General features: G+C 38.9%; 1 protein-coding gene across 4 annotated transcripts in view; it reads right to left on the bottom strand.

The window, feature by feature from the left end:
* zfpm1 (zinc finger protein, FOG family member 1) overlaps positions 1-24,417 on the bottom strand; it is a 205,190-nt gene that overhangs the window by 55,989 nt on the left and 124,784 nt on the right. The gene's annotated exons all lie outside the window — the stretch shown is intronic.

Here is a 24,417-nt window from a genome sequence, read left to right as displayed (position 1 = left end):
AAGCCATTTAAAAAAATTGAAATGAATTGACCTTATTACTTACAACCTTCATATACATGAGTAAAAATCTTTACATTGTGTCTCCGTCTAAATGTGCAATTTATAGTTATTGCTAATAAATAGTGTGTACAACAGGATAGTCAATATAACATAGAAATACAGTTATGTCAGCATGAGTTAATCAGTCTGATGGCCTGGTGGAAGAAGCTGTCCCGGAGCCTGTTGGTCCCGGCTTTTATGCTGTTTCCCGGATGGTAGCAGCTGGCACAGATTGTGGTTGGGGTGACTTGGGCCCCCAATGATCCTTCAGGCCTTTTTTATGCACCTGTCTTTGTAAATGTCCTGAATAGTGGGCAGTTCACTTCTACAGATGCACTGGGCTGTCCGTACCACTCTCTGCAGAATCCTGTGATTAAGCGAGGTACAGTTTCCATACCAGGCAGTGATGCAGCCAGTCAGGATGCTCTCAGTTGTGCCCCTGTAAAATGTTCTTAGGGTTTGGGGGCCCACACCAAACTTCTTCATCCGTCTGAGGTGAAAGAGGCACTATTGTGCCTTTTTCACCACACAGCCGGTATTGTACAGACCACGTGAGATCTTCGGCGATGTTTATGCCGAGGAACTTAAAGCTGTTCCCCCTCTCAACTCCAGATCCATTGATGTCAATAGGGGCTAGCCTGTCTCCACTCCTCCTGTAGTTTACAACCAGCTCCTTTGTTTTTGTGACATTGAAGGACAGACTGTTTTCTTGACATCACTGTGTCAGACTGATGACTTCTTCTCTGTAGGCTGCCTCATTATTATTTGAGATTAGGCCATTCAGTGTGGTGTCGTCAGCAAATTTAATTAGCAGATTGGGGCTGTGGATGGCGGCACAGTCATGGGTAAACAGAGAGTAAAAGAGGGGGCTTAGGACACTGCCCTGAGGGGCATCTGTATTGAGGGTCAGAGGGAAAGAGGTGAGGGAGCCCACTCTTACCACCTGCTGGCAAATCAAAGCTTACACAGAATTCCCTCTTTCATGAACATACATTTTTTTTGGTAATTATTCTCAAGTAAAGAGTGAAAAGGGATGAGAGTTTTATAATGAAACTTCTCTTCTGACTATTCAAATATTTATAACGTTTGCATCGTTTGGGTTGTTTTCTGAACAGCTCTGATTATTTTACAGAAATCACTAAGTTTTACTGAATTTGACAATTGCTTCAATAGTATTTCTATTATAGCATTTGCTTTCATTTCACTCTTAAAATAGACAACTGAAGCAACTAAGAAAAATTGTTAAAGACTACATGTTTAGTTTATTGTCAGTCACTTGGGTACTTAGGTTACCCATTTCTCACAGGGTGTGATTGGGGAAATGGTTCTGTTGTGAGACCAGCAGTCAGAGGTCTGGGCCATTGACCCCCGAGAAATCAGTTTTTTCATTGTCACATTGAAGCATATGACTCTGAGAGGCAGCAATTACAATTCAGAGGCCAGTTGCAGGTATGATTGGGAAGATTGAAACTCACTTGAATAACATTTGAAAATGTGATCCCCAAGAACGGGATAGTCTTTACAATGCAGAACTTTACTAGGGCCTGACTTCAAGGTGGAGACAACTTCAGAAGCAGCTGCCACGTAAAGGAAATAACTTTTCCAGTTTTATCTGCCATAAAATTTCTAGATGGTATTTCTGCAAAATTTACCACCCATTTCCCTTTAAAAATATAACCACTCCCTGTACAGCATTACATTAAATTCAAATGTGGAATTCTTCCCAGTTGAAACACTGGCTGAATAACAGCCAGATTTATACTGATGAAAACAAATAGCCATCATGCCAGAGAAATGCAATGAATCAAGAATCATTAGTCATCTCTAATCTGGTGCTTCAAAATATAAGTTTTAGGTTTTAAAGAATACCTCCCAATATTCTGTTCCAGTTTAAATATGAGGCAATTATTTTAGCACAAGCCCTTTTAGAATTTGAATACGAAACAGGTGGGTGATAATGTCAGGGCTTTACGTTTGCCAACACGGCCGTGTTTCTGTCTTTCCCTCTGGCACAAATGTTGTGTTTGACGTTCAAAGCCACTACTTTTCAATGCTTCACAAACTATACCCAACACAAACGACAGGACAAAACAGTGCAAGATCACTAACACCCTCAATTGGATGCAGGAACCTTACCACAAATGAACTCTAATCCATCACTGGGAATGGGTAAGGACTTTACCCACACACTGTGAACAGCTATTTATTTTCAGTTACTTGGTCCAGCAGCATACATAGCTTGCTCTACCTGAAGTATTTTAGTCATTCTTTAAATAGCCCTTGCCTTTTGCTCCACTCCTGCTCTCAGACCTCAGCCTTCTATCTGATCCACTCCTCAGTCTACACTACTTTGGAAAATGAGTCAGCAGTTTTTCTAAACCAAATATTTTTTAAACTCACTGAAATGAAAGGAATGCTGTACTGACACAACGCTATTGCTACGGGGAACAAAAATAACTTGCGGCAGCTCATTACTTCACTGGAACAGCAGCCACATGTTTCATTTTAGCCTTAAGTGCCTAAATGATAAACAGTGGAGACTGCATCAACCTGCAAACCAACTATTAGAAATAACGTGCTAGGAATTGCAGGGACCCATTTTAATTTTAAGAGACATGATTAACTCTTTCTAAAGAGCTCCACTAAGCAACATACCCTTGAACTGATCACAACATCTCCTCCCATGCTGCACCTAGTCCTGTCCTTAGTTCATCACTCATTCCAGGTCAGGATACTATGGTGCAGAGATAAGAATGTTTGTTCGACATGCTCCATGTCAAAACACTAATCTATCTTCCATATATCAAACCCCACCAGAGCAAAATGCTCTGTTAAAGATAAACAAGCCTTCCTGGCCAACAGAGAATGGCTCTCCTGCTACTGCAATGACACTTTAACCACTTTCCCCAACTGAGTTGTCAAACTGTTTTATGACCACTTGTGTGTCTTTGTTCTAAGAAAGCAAACAGGATAACTGTGATAAACAAATGAAATTTTCTAATGTGATCTCAAAATATTTTCACTGGCATTAATACAAAACTGAGCTAACAGTATTTCTTTACAATGAAACAACTCTCCATATTGTGCTTTAGCTACAAATGTCGATTGTCACGTTAACAAAAATCAGCATTTGCAGAGGTGTGTTAACTAGTTTGATCAGTATGCCGACCACCATTTTGGTCACAGATTTGCTGCTTCCAAATCAGTAGCACTCAGGGCCCAACTACATCAGCTTGGCACAAGAATAGGCCAGTTCTGTGTGCTGCAGTGTTGATAAACAGGCATGTACAGGGTCTACAGCTTCCTTTGTACTGCTGCTTGCATTAAAAAATAAACAGAGGCAGAATTAAAATGGAGGATATCCTTTAATGAAAGCCATAATCTTCTATCAGTAGTGTCATTGTATCAAAATCATAACTCATATTTCACTCAGTTCTTAAATGTACACTGTCATGTGGTAATATATAATGCTGCTTCACCTTTAGAAATAAAGTCAAACAAAACATTAACTATAAAACTTGCATCGCCAAGCTGTGAATTCCACCAGCTGCAAACTCACTTAATCTCGTAACCATTTGGTTCATTGATCTCTTCTCCACAAGCTAAACTTGACTTTCCTGAGGTATCGACTCCAGGCACTGCTAAATCCAGTGGATGGCTTCCTCAAACAGGCCTTATGGACATCTAGCTTCTGTTTAACAATCGCTGCTTCAACGTAACTGCCTGTCCAAAGATTATCTTCTGAACTTTCGGCCATCCTGGATGTCATCTACTTGCACTAAACTGCCCACAAAAATTTTATGCAGAGACTCGTATCCCTTTACAACTATTCATTGTACCTAAAATGGTACATTAAGCAATACCATTAACTCAACACATTTTTCCTGTCTCAACAGAAAATGGTTGTAGGAATTTATGATGCACAATTTGGTTTACAAAAGACAGACCGTAATATTGATATATGTATTTAAAAATGCATTTTAAATGTATTGACACTTTCTTCTACCAGGGTGTGTAACAGAAATCATTTAGCCCTTGTGTTCCCACCAGCTCACTATCTTATTCTACATTTGTATATGGTATTCCGCCAATGCTGTTCCATAACAGTGCTCCATTTGCTGAGCCATCTGGGAATTATCATGGGCAGTATGGTAGTATAATGGTTAGCACAACGCTTTGCGGTACAGGTGCAGGTCCATTTCCTGTTGCCACCTGTAAGGAATTTATACCTTCTCCCCATGACTGTGTGGGTTTCCTCCCACAGTCCAAAGACCTATCAGTTGGTAGGTTAATTGGTCATTATAAATTGTCCTGTGATTAGGCTAGAGTTAAAGGCTGGGGATTGTTGGGTGGCATGGCTTGAAGGGCCTATTCTGTGCTGTATATCAAAAAAATAAATAATAAATAACATCTTTACTGGCTGTTACCTTCCTCAGGAAATATTACCCTTGTGACACATTCCCTACCCTGTGACAATTGTAACATGAATGGGCATTTTAAGGCTGGGTGACTCTTGTAAAATCTCTGGAAATTCCTCCTGTCTTTTGTACTTGCAGTATGTGGCGTACTGGTTTTCTTCTCAATCTACACAGCAGCTGTGTGAAGTGGCCGTAAAGATGTATGATCACACTCTGCTTACAGTCTCTCAACTTGTTCCCTGCTTTTACCCTGAGTGAAAAAGATTGTGTTCCTGAGTGTTACCTCCAAATTGATGCCTGTTTTGTCCAAATCCTTCCATTTGTCAGTCAGCACACAAAGCAATCCCCCATTACCCAATCTAAGGTGGTTGAAAAATTCATCTTTTTATTATTTTGCCCTTTTTTTTTAGCCCAGCTACATGTATAACAACTATTTTATCTGGTTTGTGGTTGCATGTGCCAGACTTGTAGCTGTGAAGAAAATCTCTAAGGTGTTACATAAAAATGTGTCTTTCAGTGTTTTTACCATATCCTCATACAAGATCTGTAATTGGTATGTCATTAGACTCACAAACATCCCACATCTCTCTGGACCTACCTCCAGCATCTATACTGCCTTTTCTCTGTTCTGGTCCTCCCTCAGGACTTATGATATCCTTTAATCTCAAGAACATTTCCATTTGTTCCACAGACAAAGCAGGTGACCAAGTCATATATTCCCTGTCCCATCTAACACATCCATTACCAGCGCCTAATATGGGAAGTCAAAACTAATTTACTCAGTGACTACACTTTTTTCAAATTTGAAGGGACCAAACATGGCTTGCATAATTCTTGCAAAGATAACAAGGCAACTACTGCATACATTTTACATATTTTTGAAGAAAATAACATACATTTCAGATCAATTAATCAATTAAAAGCTAATAATGCCTGCCAATTTTAGGAAATGAAGATCAGTTTATCAGAGTAAATGAATGACAGAATAATTCAGATTACATGCAAATACAATGTGACTCAAAACAATTAAAAAAGAATAAAAGCTTTGTGTTTACATTAAAGATCTTGCATTTCACATTTAATATACAGTCGTCTACTGAAAGGATGACATCTCTCATCTCATCCTTATAATTTGTAGAAATTATATGAGGAACTTCGGCATCCACTAATAGCTAGGCGGTTGTCCATTTTGCTTGCAAAATAATGGATCTTATTCTGATAGTATATGTTAAAGGTACATTTCCTATCAGAGGGGAAAGAAGAAAGTTTGAAGATTCAATAAGAATGTGCTGGAGTCTCTCTCCCTTTGCTACATTTGCTTTCTATATAACCTGATAGGATGTTTTATGAAGTGCTGAAGAAAAAACAACATGAGAATGGTAACTATATAAATTGTGACATGTAAGACCTTTGGTCTCTGAAAGATTTGCAAAGGCAATGTCACCCCATTTTATATGTGAAGATCTGAGGAAGTAGATGAGATTAATTTTTTTCCCAAGAAAACTGTTGATTCTCTTTACTAGAAAACACTGCAAAATAGCCTGATCTTGGGTGATTGGCTGAATTTCTACTTTGTTTTAAAAATGATTGCCATGTTTAAAAGATTAAAAGAAAGAGAATGGGTAGAAATTTTCAAACAATTACCTGAAAATGGAAATAGATTTTTTAAAGTTCACATAAACCATACATGTCTCAAAGTACTCCTGTGAAAGGATTTTCAACTGGGTTATTTTCTGCATAGAGGAATTAAAGAATGAGTGGAAATGTGAAACCAGAACTAGGGATATAATTGAACTTTATGTCATGCATTGAGTTTTAAAAGATATGTTAACAGGGTCATGGAATTGCTGAAGGCAGCAAGAAGTCAACTGAAGTACAGATTTAAGAGAGAGATTGTGAGCAAAGGCACTGTGCTACCAGACACATAATACTTATACAAAATGTAATTTTAATTCCAATCAATGTATTTTCCAGCATGTTATTTACTAATGATTTATTGTTTTATTTTAAAAACTTTTAATAATGAGCTTAACTGACATACATATGAGCACAGACAGACTGAAACAGGACAATTAACAAACGAGGTAATATAAACCTAATCTAACTTTACAATTGGATGTTTTGCAATATTGTTTTTGTAATATTCTTAAGTTGTGAAATTGTGACTCGTATTCCTTAGAGGCAAAGCAAAGAAGCCATAGAAAATTAGGTTTAGTGTACACAAGAGGTCATCAGTAATGACACTATTTTATTGGTCCATGTGATGAAATCTCCCTGATTACATCCATAGTGCGTTTGTAACTCCCAGAGTGGCATCATTACTACACAGCCCAACAGGGAAAGCGGCTGTTCAGAAAATAACCAATTTGTGGCAGGATGCACCAAGTTCCTTATTTACTGTGGTGCTAATTCACTTGCAAACCAGTGCAATTGCATCCATCTCAGTAATAAATGCAACATTTGAAACAGCAATGCAACTGAGTATTTGGGCAAAGGTATTTGGTAAATTATGGCAGCAAAGCAGCTTCTGTCTGAGTATCTTTGCAGTTCGACAAATTATCATTGTGCAAATCCACCATGTCTTTCGAACGATCAGTAGCATTTCTTTCAATGCTTTCTTTACCTGAATATATATGTAATAATTTTTTTAATATATAAACATAAGAGATTCTGCCGATGCTGGAAATCCAGATCATCACACACAAAATGAAGAGGAACTCAGCAAATCAGGTAGCATCTACAGAGGGGAATAAACAGGATGTTTCAGGCTGAGGCCCTTCATCAGGACTGGATATCAGGAAGCATTTCTTTCAAATTCTTATTAGATGCCAAGCCATGGCATCCGAGCATGTTTTGGGGTCAAAAGTAAAATTACACCAATACACAGTTCCTAATTTCATGAAGCAATAGAGAGAATTTCAACAAATACTGGCCTCCACACCAGATAAGGTAAGTGAGCTTTCAAAATGTTGTGACCATTGTTTCTAAAATTGAGGGCAGTGAACAGTACTTCTCCCAAATCCAATACAACACACGACAACAGGAATGCAACTATGTATTCCACCATTTTATGGTGCAAGAGGATTCAAACTATCAGGACAACCATCTAGTTAACAAGGTAAAAAGTTCTTAAGCTACCTGTTCTGATGGAAAAATAAGACGAATGTTACAAACATAAATCTCAGCTTAATGAAAGCAGTTTGGTGGAAATGCAATGTTAATACAAACATTCAGATTAAGATCATAAAGTAGCCTTGCTGTTGTATTATTTTAATTCTTCTAATTCAGTCCATAGGTTTGCTTGTCCAAGGAATGTCAATTACTGACGATTATACATGTCCGCCTAACCTCTTATTTCTAATGGGAATGACACTTTTGAATGGCTGTAAAACAGACCAACATAACTTTGGGAGAAACTAACTACTGCAGTCGGTTGGCAAAGATTTCCAGAGCTGGGAAGCTTTTATTTTGCTTCTAGACTTACGAAAGATACTACACACACAAAAATGTAACATGGCAAATTGTCCAGCATTGTTCCCCAATATCACCAGGAAGACTGGTGGGGGTGGGGGGGTGGGTGGTCAAAATGCCATAATTTCCGTTAGACAAGAAAACTAAGCCTCAGCTTTTGATGCATCTGTCAAATTTCATCAAGAGCGTTTCAAAGAAACTCTGCAACCAATCAGGTACTTTTAAAGTGTGTAATTATAATGCAAAAAAAACAGAATCCAAAATGAGTTTGAATTGATACAAAGTTATATTTTAGCAATACAGATGGAAAACTTTGTGTAGATAACTCCCTTGCACTTCCTTAAAATAATGCCTCAGAGACACTTTGAGTTACTTGGGTGATCCATTGGGACTAATATCTAATACCCCATTTGAAAGATGTAAATTCATTATGCCACATTGATAACATTTCACTTGAGTGCAAGCTCAGATGTGTGTTCTGGACCGAGACTTTTAACTTGTAAACATCTGACTCACGGCAAGTGCATAATCAAACAAGTCTTGCTTAACTTCTTTGCCCTGAGAGTCAACTATATGTGTTACCAGATTTGTGTTTGTTACAAATATTAGACAAATACTAAACTTACAATTATCTTTATAAAAAGAAAGTTTGGGATTTAATCACAGACACTTCCTAGTCCCTGACAGTTAAATCAAGATTTGCAGTTTTACAGAGTACATTATGTAAAATTTTTAAGAATTTTGGAAATAAAATGTTGATAAATAAGATGCCTTTATTAAACTCAAAAGATTTTAAAAAGTTGCTAAGGTATGAAATTATGTTTAAGGAGAAAATGGGAAAAACTCGTATTTTCAACATGCATTAAAACAGTGTACCCCTCCAATTACAGCATGTATTGATTAAGTTGAAAAATCATAAAATGCAAGTTGGTATTAACATTAACATTAGAATGCACCACACAAGTCTACCGATTTCATTCATTACTCAGTTTCCCATTATTATCTTTTCATATTCAATATGCTAAAACTAATAAACAAAACTGCTTAAAGAAAATGATGTATTAAACATAACATTCGGACAATTTCCTTTTGGGTAGCATCAATATCATTAGAGACAGAGACTTTTAGGTAATCCTGGAAGGCTGACTGCTTTCATGCCACCTATTATACAATCATCTCTGCAAGCCAGCACTACAGTCTGAACACTGGCCTAAACTGAAAGGTCTGTTGTCAGATTTGGAAAATCGTTTAAGCATCTCCAATCAATCATAAGTTCAACCACCCATCCCCTAATTTCCAAATTTTTACAACTGGTCAAACCCAGACTGCCCTTTCAAAGTGATTATTTTATTTTATAAACTTTATTTTCCTGCTTCAAAAATCAAAAGCTCAGGTCAGCCTGTCAGATAAGCCTTCACATTTTGCTGTAGGATAGAAATTATGACGCTTTTAAAGGTGCTATCACGTGGTCTAAAATTAATTTTACGTAACTTTCTTGTTGAATGTTTCGGCAATTACCTTCTTTGGTAATACACGCTGAAAGTCAGCATGTTCCTGGCCTTTCCTAGTCAACACCCATGTTGTTTCAGAGGTCATGAGTTGTCAGAGTCCAAAAGGAAAATAGTAGACACCATAAAGGTTTAATTGAGGTGTAACAGTTCATGAAAGAACATTCCAAGAAAAGGACTCAGGAAGGAAGGATTTGACCCCAACAAGAGCAAGAATTCATATTAGTAGAATTCATAAACTAGCTATCCGAGAAAACTCAAGGATCAAAGCTACTAAGAGCATGAACCAACCAAGGAAAAATAAGACTATGGGATTTTGCAAATGGCTATCAAACTAATTCAGTAAATTAAATAATTATCTAAAAAATAAATATTTTCTAACTACTGCTGTTCAACATGGATGTCTGGCAAACAACAGCTCTTCACCTTTCACTGTTTCCTTGCCTCGCTATTCTCCAGAAGCGAAACTCAATGATCTATTAGAGACTAATAGTTCAAATGATCTTTCATTATCAGCTGTAACAAAGTCCATACTCCTGCCTATCCTGGTATCTATAGCAAGGCTGCTTTGTTTGCTGCAGTATCCACGTTAATGCAATTTGATTATCTTATCTTCACATCAGCTTGAGTTTCTAAATTTGATTGGACTTAGCATGATCACATGACCTTAAATTTATCAGAATAATTCCTATCTACAGGATCATTAACCAAATTCTGTGAGGTATCCAGGCTGTTTGCTTTTGATAAAGATACAGAAAATAACAGTTGCTGTCAGCACCATTTATCTAACAAATGGATTTCTTTTGTTCCTACACAAGTTCAGCTCTCTACAACAAAAATATTTCAGATAAGTTCACTCAAAATCATTTTAAGGTACTTACATGAAGAAAGATCCAGGGAGAAGATTAAATGGGGCACAGTGATCTCAGGGTCAGGCTAGATAGCACTTAATATGGGTCATGCCTTTTACAAGGGAAACAACTAAAAAAAATTACCATTTCAGTAAATTTGTTCATGTGTCTCACAAAGCATTGTCACCTTCAGTCATTCTAAATAATATATTTACTTACATATCTTGCTCTATATGCCTGTGATAAAGATCAGAACTATAGTAATTATCCATTATTGTTTCTCAATTGGAAACCATTATTGCAATGGAGGGTGTGACAATGTCTCCAGGATAGTACAGAGGGAAAGAAAGTTAAGGTTTAAGTCACTATTGTTGTACAAAGATTTCAGGAGGAAGTGTATTTAGAATTTGGTGACTCACTGTAATACATCATGTGGTCAAATGTCTTGTTGACATTCCCCATCTAACTCTCAAATAAGCTACTTTCACATCATCAATATGACAGAAAGCTCTTTAAATCAAAGGCATCAAACCACAGGTGAAAGGCAGAAAGGATTTTAAAAATATGAATACATAAATGTCTTAAATTGTTATTGATTTATGAAGGCGATCAGCATTTAGTGGTCCGTTTCTTGACGGATTCAGTCTACTACCCACAGTCCCTGATCACCAGCTCTCAGCTGGAAAAGGCAGAGAGCTGATCTCACTGACGCCTGTCTGCTGCAGTCAGGATTCATGGCCTCAGTGATGATTAAGACTCAGTTAGTACAGTCTAGAGCTTCCAACAAAAAACATCCTTGCTGGGCTTGGATAGAAAACAAAAGCTAGGTGGTGGGCTCGTCTTTTGTCTAATCAAGAATTTTTACAGTTTAATTAAACATTGCTAGCATTAGGGTGACATGTAAAACTATAAAAATCTTGTTACAAAAATGCAAAATTAAAAATAATTTAAAATATTAAAGGAAAGCAAAATAAATAATAATTAGTTTTGCCTCCACTTCCTAATCTGCAAACCTAGAATTTGCATGGAAATTAATGGGGTCGCACTCAGTTCGAAGATAAAGAGGCAACTTTCCAGCATGGTGCTGGGGAACCCTGGTAAAACTGAGCTTCCAATTGGTCTGTACGTGGAGACCAGCCATGGCACTCAGCGACAGTTGAGGCACTGTCCATCACTCGGTAAGTTTCAGTCTAGAGTGTTGAACCTCACAATGTGAAGAACCCTGGGACTAACTGAAGTTTAAACAGATGGACAACAGTTGCGATAGGAAGTGCAGATTCCAACCAGAAGAATTTCCCCTATTATCGATTTCCACACACTGTACAGCTGAGTTATACTGATGTTTCAGTTTATCTACAAAACAAATCATTGCACTTCACAATAATTCAGAGCTTGCAAAGCACTTGTGATACTTTGAAGAGACAACATAGCACGCTAGACAGTTGTAAAAGAGCCATTAATCAGATAGGTTCCAGGCTTTATCCTGGCTGTACTGATATTACCTTTGAAGGGATATAGACAGCACCACAGAAGAGTATGCCCTTGGTAAGGCAGTGGTCAGCCTCATGATACTCAGGCAAACCTCTTTCACAAATAATAATTTTCTTGAGCGCTTGGAAGAACTCAGCACTGTAGCTGAGAGTCATGGGCCTAGCAGGTGGATTGCATAAAGGGCTGCAATGTCAAGGGAAAAAAATCATTCAAAAAGAAAAATCTGTGGATACTGCAAACTCTTTGAAACCTATAATTTAATTTCAATGGCCTCCAATACCCCTACATTTATTTATTCATTCAGAGATACCATGTGGAATAGGCCCCTCCTGCTCAATGAGCTACAATGGCCAGGAACACCAGCCTAATCAAAGGTCACAATCAGAATCACTGGCATCTGTCCTGAAATTTGTTACCTGAGCTGCAGCAGTTCAATGCAATACATAATATAGAAGGAAAGAATATAAATGTAAATAAGTAAATTACAGTATATGCATATTGGAGATTAAAAATCATGCAAAAACAGAAATAATATATATTAAGGAAGTGAGGTAGTGTTCACAGGTTTAATGTCCATGCCAGAGGGGAAGAAGCTGTTCCTGAATCGCTGAGTGTGTGCCTTCAGACTTCTGTACCTCCTACCTGATGGTAACAATGAAAAAAAGGGGTGCTGAGGTCCTTAATAATGGACGCTGCCTTTCTGAAACACTGTTGCTTGAAGATGTTCTCAGTACTTTGTAGGTTAGTATCCAAGATGGAGCCAATTTACAATGAACAATTAACTTACTAACTGGTAGGTCTTTGGACTGTGGGAAGAAACCCATGCTGAAATGGGAAGATCGTACAAACTCCTTGCAGATGGTGCCTGAATTTCAATTTCATATGAAGAAAGACTGGATCGACTAGGCCTATACTCACTGGAATTTAGAAGATTGAGGGGGGATCTTATTGAAAAGTATAAAATTCTAAAGGGATTGGACAGGCTAGATGCAGGAAGATTGTTTCCGATGTTGGGGAAGTCCAGAACAAGGGGTCACAGTTTAAGGATAAAGGGGAAGCCTTTTAGGACTGAGATGAGGAAAAACTTCTTTACACAGAGAGTGGTGAATCTGTGGAATTCTCTGCCACAGGAAACAGTTGAGGCCGGTTCATTGGCTATATTTAAGAGGAAGTTAGATATGGCCCTTGTGGCTAAAGGGATCGGGGGTATGGAGAGAAAGCAGGTACAAGGTTCTGAGTTGGATGATCAGCCATGATTATAATGAATGGCAGTGCAGGCTCGAAGGGCCGAATGGCCTACTCCTGCACCTATTTTCTATGTTTCTATGAATTGAACTCCAACCTCCAACGCCCTAAGATGTAACAGTGCCATGCTGTTATGCTACCCTACTGCCACATATCGATATACAATTTCAAACATGCACGACATTTCTAGCAGTCTGTTACCACTTTCACACTGAATACCAAACCACTGCCTGAACAGGTCTTCATCTGGAGGTCAACACTGAACATGGAAAGGAGGACCTTCGGAGAACAGCGACTCACCTGCTTGCATCTTCGGAAACAGCTCTATTTTTCCCTTTCAGGTTTCTTTTGAAGACCCTGACCTGGAGTCACCGCTGACTACGGTTCTTTGCGGGTACGGGACCCGCTCTCGGGGTTTCACAACTGGCTGTTATCTGGCACGCCAAGAACTCAGCTGGAGATCCACTCGCCTACAGAGGACTGAGTTCTCATGGCTCTGGAGACGGGGGGAATCGGGGATCGGGTACGGGCAGGAGATCGCTGTGTCGTGGGAGATGGAAGATCTAAGACCCGAGATGTTAGGGCACAGAGCTCAGAAAAAGTGACACAACGGACTTTTAACATTGTAAACTAGCGAGCTGTTTGTCTGTCTCCCCTCTGGCTGTGAAACAGAGTCATCTCTTTCTCAGTGAGAGAGCCTGTGGTACGTCGAATGCCGGGTGAACAAGTAGTCTTTGGGGTAACTGCAAGTCTGTGTCTTTGCTGTTGCTTTGCCCACACTTGAGTGCTCGGTGGCGGGTGCCGATGCTTTTTTTTGATGGTGGGGGAGGGGGAGGGGTATTGTTGCTTGCTGCCACTTACACATGGGAGGGAGGGGAGCTGTGGGGTGTACTTTGGGGTTCTAACATTTAACTGTCATTCATTCTTTGGACACTCCTCTGTTTTTCATGGATGGTTGTGAAGAAAAAGCATTTCAGGATGTATATTGTATAAATTTCTCTGACATTAAATGTACCTTTGAGACCATTGTTCTGGCTTCAACCCTTGCAGCCTTGCACAAAGTCCTGCCCTGGCTCCTATCAAAGCCCCCCTATTGATCACAGACCCTTCACCCACAATCCCAGCTTCAAACCAGGTTTACGAGTTTCTGACTGGGCCCCGACCATGGCTATTCCCCACAATGCCCAAATCCTTCCTGATCACTGCTCAACCCTCACTCACAGTTTACCAATCCCGAGCAGCCAAACCTTACTCCAACACCCCCACTGATCCCCAGCATCTAGTCCTTGCTCATCTTTCGCATTGGCAGTGGGCGCGAAGGAAATGCCTGTGATCGTACAAGGTCTGTTCAATGTAAGAATGTAGGAATTAGCCAGAGTAGATCACTCAGTCCCTTTCCTCCTCTTCCTGCCTTTATTGATCTGTCTTGAATACAGTCAGTGACTGAACTCTGGAGCCTCTAGGCCAACTCCTTATTTTCAGAACTTGCCCCATGCTTTTTGACTTTCCAACGAAATGAATCATCTCTATCAAGTCCAGTATTTTAGGCCTAGTGCATAAATTAAAATTTGCTCTGTAGTCATTTAAAAAAATGTCATTATGTCATTCAGTGGCCACTGAAAGTGCCTACATAGGCACCTAGGTGAATGCAGTCTGAGGAAGCAGTGACAAAACTGACAAGAAAATATTTTAAAAGGTCGCGAACTGAGGAGCAAAGCTTTCTAAAATTCAACAATTTCATTTCATTCAAATTAGTTTCCACTATGCTTGCACGCCACTTTTACATTTATCACAAATAACCCCTGGTTTGATGCCAAGTTTTCACTAAAATATGATTTGATGCCTGATTAAAGATAGAAAGTTATTAAAATTCCAATACTATTTATTCTACAGTGTCGTAAGTCAGATGCTAGAAACATGAATATCCACAGGCAGGCCAGTAAAAAAAAACTGTTCCTGTAAGGGCACATGTTTACTGACACTGTTTACTGATGCTGCTGCCAATCCACATGACAATCATGCACTCCTCGATCTGCTGCAGCTTAATGCTCCCAATATACATGGAAGGAGGAAAGGGCATTCCATTTGAATTTCCTCAATTTGCCTTTATAGGGCAACTAACAATTCCCATGGCACTTCACAGCTTGACAGCAAATCACAAAAGGAGAAATAAGAGGTATCCAAAAGCACGGCACGAAGGGTTTATAAGATGATCTTAAAGTGAATCATGAAGACAAGAGTTGTGTAAAATCATCTCAACCTCAAAAAAAATCTTTTTATGTCCACACCTCTCCACATAAATTTTATCTCCCTAGTATCTGCTGTCGATACTTGCTTGACAACATCTTAAATTGAGAATGAATTTAGTCATTCTACCTTCCCTCGTAAGTCCTCATTATTTATATAAATTATACATATTGCTGCCTCAGATGCAACTTACAAATCACTCTGTTCCGCCCCAGTTTCACCGTTGGTTTAATTCACCTTCCATGCATCGAGCATTCCTGTCAGTAAAGCTGTTTTATACTGTCATCCTGATCTGCATCAGTGGTCTCTCTTGCAGCTTTTTAAATGTGCATGGTCATTTAAAAGAATTGAAGCAGTTTATATTCAGTACTGTTTGTACACATTGCTTGGCGGCAAATTATGTTGTGCACTTGGTGAACAAAACAATGGAGGTAGGAGTGGCCATTCAGATTTACTCCACTCCCCCACAAACTCTACCACCACCAAGCAGCTGAAAAGGTTTTAAAACATGGTTCGTGACACGAAGTGGAAATTTTAAAATAGGAGGAAATCATGTATTTCGTATGCTTGCAGGTTACATTCTGAATTACACTTATATTTTTGTTTTGAAATGACTTCACAATGCGATTATAGGAATAACTTTGTGCATTTGAGTTCAAAGTTCAAATCTCATTCCAATTTTAGAGAGTTAGTTTGTGTACAAGTTGAAGGACGTGCTACAGAGATGTGCTGGAATTGTCTTCCCCTATGATAAGTAGCCTGCTGCCCCCAATCAACACTTCTATATCTGCACGTATATCTGGAGGTTGCTGTTGGTGTTCATGATGGGCAAAGACCACCCTGTAAACTGTGCAGCCCCCTACAGCTTAACAGCATGGTGAGCTGTGTACTCAGGCACACCCGGTTGTCAGGACATGGTACTATAGACATTCAGAACTAATCAGAGTTTAGATTTATGTACTGTATTATTAAAAAATACATTTTTTCAGTTTTACATTTTAATCATTTATAATAATTAAAGCTGGTGAAAACAAGGATTTATATAAACTTGTTAATGTCACTAATTCCAAAAATGACTTGAATCTAGTTTCTTCCAGATTGGTTAATACCCAATGAAATGCAGTTACTGAATTATATTTAGCTTTTGTGATTCTCAATGCAAATGCTGAGGAAGTACATGCTCCACTATTGGACTCCAGTAGGAATTAACTTCATAACACAGTGATATTGAGGTTGGCAACAAACCCTGCAAAAAGTTCAAGACTTCCACGTTCACGTAAGAGGTCTTCGCATTTGTTTCAGGTTGTTACTCAGTCCCTCCCATATAAAAGCAGTGTTCTCCTGGGTCAGCAGGATGGTGGAACAGGTTACAGAAAAGCAGGAAGTGCTTTATATGCCTGATTGGAAAACTAATAGAGGTTTGATTAATTGGTCAATTATCCCACCAGTTCTTCGTGTGACCACAAAGACAACTGGCCTTATTGTTTGTACAGTGGATTCCAGTTAATTAGTCCATTGGTTTATAAGGGCAGCTGCTGATCTGGGATAACTCTTAAAAAACAAAAACTAATCAAGAAAATAGCAGGGTTTATTTGGGGCACCATACTACTTAATTGGGACAGGGGACTGATGCTGATTGGTTTCGAACTAGCATCAGTCATGCAACTTGTGCAGCTGTTAAGACACTATGCCATGCTTAGTGCAAACAGTTTTTGAATAGCGCCAGTTGTGTGTGCTTGTGTTCAAACAGCTGCGATTTTTGTAACTGAAAGGTGGCGAGAAACAGGCGGCAAGACAATTCAGAATGATTTGCTCACTGTGACCTCAAGCATTCAGGCCTGGAAATGCCAGAAATGGTTAGGAGTGAAAATGAAACAATTTCACTGCCTCAAAAAGTTAGGCACTATGAAGAGTTTGGAGGTACCAACGATCATCTTGAATGTCACAATGAAAAATGAAGACTTGGAGGACGCAATTGTATGAAGGCAGTCCATTATTTGCACGAGATGTCTGAACTAATTTTGTTTATTTACAGTCAGTCAAAAGACCACAGCAGCATGTTGGTTGTCCCCTGTACCCAATGATGACAGTGAAACCTATGTAGGAGAGTTTTTCCAAGTGGAGAAGCCACTGCACTGAGACAGTTCCACTCCCTTGACCCAGGTCCAGTCAAATGTTCCAGTAGTCGTCACAAACTGGGGTCTTCCTTGGTTGCACGGATAACCCTGACTACTTCTATGCCTTTTCATGGCCTTTGGTGTCCATGAAGCATTGCAGAACTGACTTCTTGGTCACTGAATCTCACCGTTATTTATTTATTTGGAGCCGCATTGCCCATCGATCCTCAACTTAACCCCAAGCCTAATCATGGAACAGTTTACAATGACCAATTAACATATGAACCAGTATGTCTTTGGACTGAGGGGGGGAAACAGGAGCAGCTGGAGGAAACCCACAAACTCCACGGGGAGGACATACAGACTGCTTGCTGAGGACACCGGTTTTGAACTCTGAACTCCGATACCCCAATCTGTAATAGCATTGCACTAACATCTACGCTACCGTGGTTGATCTCATTCGGCCGGTCTGTCAGAGCTGACTTCGCATGCTAGGAGAGGCCTGACCCTATTTCAATGCTGTATGAAGCCCAATGGTTACCCTCACCTGGTTTAATCTGCAGGTCGAAGCGGTACTGCAGTGGCATTGGTATTGTTGGATTTTTTTTCTGTACTCATTTAAATTACTTCCATTAAATTTTGGCTTATTGGGTCACCAACTTAATTTGGCCAAAATATACTGGTCCTGACATATCCCATTTGACTGGAATTCACTGTATCTGAAACACTTCAATACAACATGATAATACAAAATTTAAAGTAAATGCAAATTTATCTGTTTACACTTAATCAAAAAGTCAATTTTAGTAATAAACATAAGGACCAGACAAAGAAGCAGAGGTATGTAACCACACTTTTACTGATATGAGCTATATGTGGTCCCTCGTTCTTCCAGATAACATCATAGCATCATTAACACACATAAAAGAACAGAGGAGCTCTTGGTTCAATGCCTGATTTGAAGGACATCTCCAGCAGTGCAGGACTCTCTCAATACTGCAATGGAATGTTTTGTGCACAAGTTCCCAGAGTGGAACTTGAACCCATAACCTAACTCAAAGGTCAACTTGATACAAAGAAAACAAAATGTCAAAGTTGTTTAAAATGCATCAGTCCTCTTTTGATAAAGTTCAAATTCTTTTTTAAAGCAATGCTCCAGAGATTCTTCCCCCCTCCCCACTCCCAGCCAGAGATACCAAATCACTGAAGTTTTAATCTGTCAATGATAACACACTCCAAGATACTCCTTCTTTTCCCAAATCATTCAAGAGCAAGATGTGCAAGGAAATGCTTGGATGCCAATCAAAGAGCTCAAAAATTAACATCAACTTTACACGAGTTAAATATTGCAAGCTGTAGCCATTATTGTAAAATGACAGGTATGAATAACAACCTTTCCTATCTATATTTGGAACTCCTTCCTATCAAAGACAAATCAGATGATGTTAAGTAAATGGAATGAAGGAGCAGGTCCTTTTTAAAGCCATCTTGTTGATTAATCTGTGCAAATTTGAACAATACCCATTAGCGAACAAAGATATCACAGCACTGAAAGCACAAACCTTCCAACCCTTTTATAGCCTTAAAAGAAAAGTACAGCACCAACATTGACTTTGTAATGACTATAATTACCAGTCAGTTAGATTAACTATTAACAGAATATCAAACTCAAGAAGGAAAATTTACTTTTTGCAGGAAAAGAGATCACAAACATTTCACACATTGCTACACATGACAGGAAGCAGGTCATAATTCTGCAGAAAACAATGATTTATGTATTCTCAATTCATCAACCCTCCTTAATTGCTATATTCTGTGGTGAATTTAACTTAATGGGTGATTTTTTTCTCTAATTAAGAAAATAGTCTTTTTAAAAACATACTTGTTCCTTAACTTTCTCAGTCCCATGCCTCATTCTGGATTTTCACACGACAACCTCAGCTACCCTAACAATTGAGGCCCTTCTCTTCCAGCCTCACATCCTTCCAAGCTATTTTACAACTGAGTCACTAAAGTTAATGCAAACTTTATCCCAAAATTCAAGTATATTTTCAACAGTATATCCTTAGGGAGCAAATGCTAATTTCATCTTTCTTTTCCCTTTGCTAACGTTAACTGACCTTGATAGACATCAATGAGCACTTCCCTTCCTTTGCACTATTTGAAGAGCCCTACCTGGAATTAACCTATTTAGTACCTTGCTCCTCAACCATAACCTTATTAGATAGTGGCAGGCTTATCTGCAACATTGCTCCAATGAGAAAATAGAACTATCACAAAATATCCTTCTCAGGGCAGGTCTCTCGTCTGCCATCCTCCATAAAATTAAATTCTTGAAAATTGCAATTAATTGCACTTTAACTTGCAGCAGGTTTTGTTCAGGCAACAGCTCATCTACATACAATTTCTTTACTTCTCACAATGAATCAGTGAGTTTTTTTTAAAAGACAGCAAGCTGGCAAGGGAACAAGTACAAGACTAAACAAACTGTTTATAATTCTACATTTCAGTACAAGGTTCAAATGTAAAATCATGTTTTTAAAAAAATGGATTTCTTTTCTACCCAAATGTTTTGATTAGCTTTTGAAATGTTTGCAACCAAAGAATTCACCTTTCTTCCATTTCCCTCACTTAGAGCGGAAAAATGATTAATCATCGTTAAATCTTTCCTTTGTTATTTTCACTTGCAAGTTACAGTTCAACCAGTTGAGGAGCCAGAAATACAACTCAGAGCTATAAGTATATAATCTATTTATGCCTTCTATTACAGACAATTACTTTTCAATCATATCAGCAAAAATCTAATCACAATCATCACCACCATGTAAAGAGTTCCTGATATTTTTTTGACTCCCCTGTTGCTGATGAACCAGACTAGAGCAAGATGTACAGTACTGCTCAACAGATGACTGAGTTTGTAAACCACTGCAAATCATGGTCAATGCACAGGCATTTTTCTTGTGTTGTGGAAAAATATCAGATGTTAAGACATCCTTATGCCAGTTATGACATAACGCAAGATTGTCTGGGGTCTCGAGATCACAAAAAAAACAGGAAATGGAAGATAAATGTTGCACGTCAAGGAAGGAAGAGATAGAATGACAATGGGAAAAAAGGAAAAGGAAGAAAAACATAACACAGGAGATGAATATACATTTATAAATAAACTAATTATATCCATTTTTCAATTCAATTTACAATTTAAGAAAATAGCTTTGAATCTATTTGAATAACCAAATAATTCTTCTGGATAAATACAATATAGTGGATGGCACAATAGGAAATATAATTTTTTTAAATCATGCCTTTAACTGCTCATCTGCTCCAACAGGAAGCAAATTGATGGTCATTTAACATGAAAATTTATTGTATTTTTTCTCACATTATAAACTAAATAAAGGTTATACATGTCTATTCTCTAGACAATGATCCTTTTTCAAGTCATGATTCTGAACATTTTGAAACTCAAACAGGGAACATTTCTTACGAAAGCATGCTGCATTTTAAAAATGATTATATAATACATTGGCAAGATTATCAGAAAACGTTGCCATTAAAACTGAAGTATAGAAGAGTTACAATTGTCTCAATATTATATTTAAAATTCAAATGCAAAATGAAATTTCCATTTCATTCTAAAATATGATGCCTCCTTACCATTCAAACTCAATTTTAATCTACCCAAAATGGCATTTGTTTTCTAAATCGCTGAGTGTATACTACTGTTAAAAGCATGTGGTGGTTGAAAATTTATACGTTCATTAATTTGTACAACTGAAAAAATAAAATGGGTTATATATGTAGTATATATTTATGGTACTTTTTAAATGATAATTTAGCAAAGTGTCCACAAAATGAGTTATAAAACCCTACAAAGTACATGCAATAGAGATGTAGAGGTTATTGAAAATTCTTACTTTTGAAATTAGCAGAACCTTTGTAAGGAAATCATGTACTAGGGTATGCTGCTATTTTGATCTCAAGCCAGCACAAAATGGAAGACTGTTTTCTTTGTGTCTTTGTCCCTGTCTGTCACACAATCTCTTAATGTAGAGAAAATTGAACCTATGTCCCTAGAACACATTAAACAACAGGAGCTTTATTCCCAAACCTTATCCACTGCTTCTCATCTCTAACAGTTATCAAGTTTCAGACCCCGTCCCTCTCAGATTGAAACTAAAAATGACAGATCTATAATTTTTATTCTACGAATCTTTTCTTCCCCACCTTATCACCAGTTATGAATTCTAGATTGACCATTATATATAAATTTGAAGGGATCATCAAGTCTCACTGCAAGCATACATCCGTTGCTACCGTTGCTTAATATATGATCACCTGTCCCTAAAAATTCACCTGTTCATTCAGTGCTAGCTAGCGCAGCTTCATCTCACTGTTCCAATTACCACAATTCCCTAAAAAGATGGATCACTGCAGCAAGGACTACTCCTGACTCAAATAGCAGGTCACTTTGCTCTAGAGATCAAATGAGCGTCACCTTCCTGAAGGTAACAGTACCAAGGGCTTAGTTGAGACAACAGTCATCGTCATGATTATGTTCTGTGTCGTATGATGTGGGTGATCATGGCCATGACCATGATTGTTCTTGGCAAATTTTTCTACAGAAGTGCTTTGCCATTGCCTTCTTCTGGGCAGTGTCTTTGCAAGATGGGTAACCCCAGCTGTTATCAATACTCTTCAGAGATTGTTGGCTTGGCATCAGTGGTTGCATAACCAGGATTCGTGATATGCACCAGCTACTCATACAAACATCCATTACCTGCTCCAATGGCTTCACGTGACCCTGATCAGGAAAGGGGGGGGGGGGGGTTGCTAAGCAGGTTCCACACCTTGCCCAAGGATGACCTGCAGGCTAGTGGAGGGAAGGAGCACCTCACACCTCCTTTGGTAGAGGTGTATCTTCACTCCATCACAGTAAGCTACTGAAAATGTGCTTTCACTCTACACTTTAATATAATGCAATGCATTGCATAATTTGACCTATAGACAGGTCCAGCCATTATCTCACAAGGTGAATCATGTGAGAACTCAGCGACTAAGACACCAGGATCTGCAAGTGAAGACAATTTCAGGATGACCAAGATCTGCTGGAGAGGAGGAGGTACTCCATGTAAAGATGGGAGAAGCAGCCATTCAGTCCATAACTCCAATAGCAGGAGCTCCATGCCTGTCATTGAATGTCAAAGAGAACAGCGATGTAACTAGTGGTTGCTCCAATGACCCAGATTCAATCCTCACATAATTTAGTACATCTCCATCAGATCTTGCTCAGCTTCCTCAATGCCAGAGAAAATAAATGCAACCTCTCCAGTCTTTCCTCATAACTAAATGCTCCATTTCCGGCAACTAACTGGTGAATTACCTTTGCACCTCAGCCAGTATACTTCCTGTGCTCTTTATTTTATTCAGAAACAGCGCAGAATAGGTCCAGCCCTTCGACCCATGTCAACCAGCAATCCCCCAACTTTAATCCTAGCCCAATCACAGAACAATTTACAATGACCAACTAACCTGCCAACCGGCACATCTTTGGACTGCGAGAGAAATCTAGAGCACCCAGAGGAAATCCACAGGGAGAAGATACAAACTCCTTACAGGAAGCGGCGGAAAATGAAGCTGGGTCGCCTCTACTGTAAAGCTCCTTCAGCTGTGACCTAATCAATCTCATGAAATTTGGAAGAACTTTATGGGATTTGCAGCTTTTCATATTTACAAAGCTATGGGCAATCACCAAATGGCCCACTTTGGAAAACACATACAATCAATTACACTGATGGATAGTTAGGATGAAACACAAACACTAGGACAACTCACCTGGGTATCTTACACCCTCTTCTCTGTTCAACGGATACAAATGGTCAAGACACATACACTTAAACCTTGTGATATTACTTGAAATCTCTAACAATGGCACAGCAATCTATTCAGCTCAGAATTAATTTAGTATTTTGACTGCCACTCTCGGGTCACAGCCAAGGAAGACTCTGTGAAGAAATGACTCTGCAGTGGTGCAACAATGTGCTTCAAGCAGATAAATCTGTTTCTGGCTTTCTGTGATTCTTCAAGTAACAAAGAGTTTTCCATGACAGACAGTTCTTGGACAGAAAGGCACGAGTCACGGCTTGACTTTCTGCTTGATATCGGTCAGTTCAATCACTAAACTCAGATTATCCGCATTTCTAAAGGCATCTCAACTCACTGGCCACTAGCTCTGCTTGTGGGACTACACTTATAATAACATCACTCCATACAACTTCAAAGGCATCTCCATGTAACTTGCCAGTATCAGCCCTTAAATTGCCCACGTGTGTCCACCAGTATTATTAAAGTAAAACATTGTGCTGTAAAAGAGATTTAAAATAGCAGGCTGCTATTAGTAGTGTTGATTGTTCTCTCGGGTCGGAGCCCATAAGATAGCCCTGGATCATTTCATGTGACTTCATGACACACCACCTCAGACTGACCCCATGCAACTTGGATCACTTACTTGTCAAAGCTATGCAAGGAATGGAAAAACATCACACAACAATGAGACTTTATACCTTTGCAGGCTGCATCTACTAAACAAGAATTTATATTGTGCTCTGAGGTGACAGCTATGTAAAGGGTGTGACGTCTTGTGAAATCACGATGCGTTTACCGCGTTGATTGACAGTGTGGAAAATGTGGCCCCCTGGCATTTCCTGTCAGTATCACCTGCAGATGGCCCTGAAGGAACTTTGCAGTCCTGTCAAAAACAGTGCATTCCCCCTGCAGACATATAAGATTATTAAGAGATTGGACACACTGGAGGCAGGAAGCATGTTCCCACTGATGGGTGAGTCCAGAACTAGAGGCCACAGTTTAAGAATAAGGGGTAGGCCATTTAGAACGGAGATGCGGAAAAACTTTTTCACCCAGAGAGTGGTGGATATGTGGAATGCTCTGCCCCAGAAGGCAGTGGAGGCCGTCTCTGGATGCATTCAAGAGAGAGTTAGATAGAGCTCTTATAGATAGCGGGGTCAAGGGA

The sequence above is a fragment of the Hemitrygon akajei genome, chromosome 17 (genome assembly GCF_048418815.1).
Source record: "Hemitrygon akajei chromosome 17, sHemAka1.3, whole genome shotgun sequence".
Lineage (NCBI taxonomy): Eukaryota > Metazoa > Chordata > Chondrichthyes > Myliobatiformes > Dasyatidae > Hemitrygon > Hemitrygon akajei.
The sequence above is the reverse complement of the archived record's forward strand: the minus strand, read 5'-3'. Positions and strand labels throughout refer to the sequence as shown.